This window comes from Octopus bimaculoides, chromosome 25, assembly GCF_001194135.2.
Source record: "Octopus bimaculoides isolate UCB-OBI-ISO-001 chromosome 25, ASM119413v2, whole genome shotgun sequence".
In the NCBI taxonomy this organism is placed as follows: domain Eukaryota; kingdom Metazoa; phylum Mollusca; class Cephalopoda; order Octopoda; family Octopodidae; genus Octopus; species Octopus bimaculoides.
In genome coordinates this window covers 8,180,518-8,183,432 of record NC_069005.1, presented here as the reverse complement: position 1 = coordinate 8,183,432, position 2,915 = coordinate 8,180,518, and the positions used below count along the sequence as shown (strand labels likewise).

General features: G+C 39.2%; 1 protein-coding gene across 3 annotated transcripts in view; it reads right to left on the bottom strand.

The window, feature by feature from the left end:
• The window catches only part of LOC106876357 (pyruvate carboxylase, mitochondrial), an 87,008-nt gene that overhangs the window by 37,887 nt on the left and 46,206 nt on the right, over window positions 1-2,915 (bottom strand). The window contains exon 1 of one of the 3 annotated variants that reach the window (XM_014924857.2): window positions 87-476. The exons of the other annotated variants lie outside the window; for them this stretch is intronic. The gene's annotated coding sequence lies outside the window, so the exon portion shown is untranslated. Of the gene's footprint in view, window positions 1-86; window positions 477-2,915 lie in introns of those variants that run through there. 3 annotated transcript variants of the gene reach the window in all.

Sequence of the window (2,915 nt, the reverse complement as noted above, 5' to 3'; positions counted from 1 at the left end):
ATATATATATATATATAATTGTATCTTGGGAGGGTCACTATGCCAAATACTGCAGACCAAATGCAAAAATTATATAAGGAACTTACATCTTGGAGACGGTATCACCGCTACTTTAGTTTGTGAGGTTCTGTGGGTGTATGGCAGGGTGCTTGTGGGGGCCTTCCGGTCTGTTGGTGTTATTTACAAAGTGTTTATATGTCATACAGTAATGTGGTACATGCTAACACACAATAAAGGTCTACTGTAGAGTGTGTTTAGGGTTAGGTCGTATCTGTACATAGATGTAGATGAATAGATTGCTGTAAGCCTGTGTGAATGTGAGCTAATGAGAGAAAGACAAAGAGAGAGACGGAGAGAAAGAGGAAGAGAGTGAAAGACCGTAGGTTATTTGTATGTATACGTAAGTGTGAATGTAAAGTGTGTGTGTGTGTGTGCACGCTTCTGTGTGAACGTGTGACTATGAATGTGTGAATGGTTAACAGGGACAGGGTGAGTGACTGCTGGTTTCTTTGAAATGAGGCTGCAGTACTCAGTACTTACACACCGGGACACGCCAGACTTGTTTCAATCTGAATACATCCACAAACACTGGAATATGTGTATGCATACGCATATGAACATACACGTGTATGTGTGTGCATGTGTGAATATATATATTATTTATATATATATATATATACACATACATACATACATACACACATACATAGACATATGTATGTATATATTCTTTTATTCTTTTATTCGTTTCAGTCATTTGACTGTGGCCTTGCTGGAGCACTGCTTGGAGAGTGTTTAGTTGAATAAATTGACCCCAGGACTGATTTCTTAAGCCTAGTACTTATTCTATCAGTCTTTTTTGCCGAACCACTAAGTTACAGGGGCATAAACACACCAAGATTGGTTGTCAAATGGTTGTGATGGGAGGGGACAAACACAAACACACGCATACACACACACACACACATATACATATTATACACACAATCAGCTTCTTTCAGTTTCCGTCTACCAAATCCAATCACAAGGTTTTGGTCAGCCCAAGGCTGTTGTAGAAGACATTTGCCCATGCAATGAGACTGAACCTGTAACTTTGTTTCAGAATATACACATATTTAAAGGCACAAGCATGGCCGTGTGGTAAGAAGCTTACTCCCTAATCACATGCTTCCAGGTTCAGTCCCACTGCATAGTACCTTGATCATGTGTCTTCTACTATAGCCTTGAGCCAACCAAAGCCTTGTTAGTACATTTGGCAGACACAAACTGAAAAAAGTCAGTCGTGTGTGTGTGTGTCTGCATCTGTCCCTCACCAACACATATTTTCTTATTAAATTTTCTGCTAATACCTTTCAAATAATACCTTCTGTTATAGCTTCAGGCTGAACAAAGCCTTGTGAGTGGGTTTAGAAAGAAAAAACTGAAAGAAGCCCATCATGTGTATGTGTGTGTGTGTGTGTGTGTGAGTGTGAATGTATATGTCTGTGTCTGTATTTGTCTCCCACCATTGCTTGACAACCAATGGTGGTGTGTTTACATCCCAGTAACTTAGTGGTTTGGCAATAGAAAACAAGAGAATAAGTACCGGGTTTAACAAAAGAATAGGTACTGAGGTGATCCATTCGACTAAAAAAATCTTTCAAGGCACTGCCCCAGCATGGCCGCAGTCTAATGACTGAAACAAACAAATAAAATGTATAAGATATAACATGTATGTAACGACATTCACAGGCACACACAATTGTGGAAATGCAGGAACTCCATCAGAAATATCCACGTACATGACTGGTACAATCAACTGGTAGTAATTCAATCCTGACATGGCTATCACTGCTTATGCCTTTAGAGCAGTGGTTCTCAAACTTTTGGGGGCTGCCATCCCCTTGACACCCAGGCCACATTCCTAGTGTCCCCACCCCAAATAACCATCACAAACATAGACCTCTTTCTGAAGCAAATTCAAAGCAACTGTATTTTACAAATAAAACTTAACTTAACGAAGCCATTATTTTGTTGTTTTTGCATGAATCGCTACACCATTATCACTCCAATTTTTACATGAATCGCTACCCCATTATCACTCCAATTTTTACATGACTCGCTACCCCATTATCGCTCCAATTTTTACATGACTCGCTACCCCATTATTGCTCCAATTTTTATATGAATCGCTACCCCATTATCGCTCCAATTTTTACATGACTCGCTACCCCATTATTGCTCCAATTTTTATATGAATCGCTACACCATTATCACTCCAATTTTTACATGAATTGCTACACCATTATCACTCCAATTTTTACATGAATTGCTACACCATTATCACTCCAATTTTTACATGAATCGCTACACCATTATCACTCCAATTTTTACATGAATCGCTACACCATTATCACTCCAATTTTTACATGAATCACTACCCCATTATCATCCCAATTTTTACATGAATCGCTACCCTACCCTATTATTGCCCCACTTTTCTTCAATGCTCCCTTCGGAACTTCCACCCCCCCCCCCAGAGGGTCAATACCACCCACTTTGGGAACCACTGCTTTAGAGAAGTGATTATATATCTGTGGGACTGAGATCCAACGTCATTTGGGACATTTCCTTTTGTTTGACAGAGAAGTTTTAGCACAAGTGGAAATACTATTTACAAGTGTGCTACTGAAATATTCCTTCAAGATATTTTGGTGATAGGTGAGGAAGTTGGCATTCTTAGCTGATTTTCAATGTTCCTGTTGCAGCAGGGTGCTTACAGCATTTTGGTTTCGCTGTCTCCTACCCACTCACCTCTTTCTCTTTCTCTGCATACACACATATACATACATACATACGTACGTACATACATACACATACACATATATATGCATACATACACACACACATATATATAAACATATACATCATACACA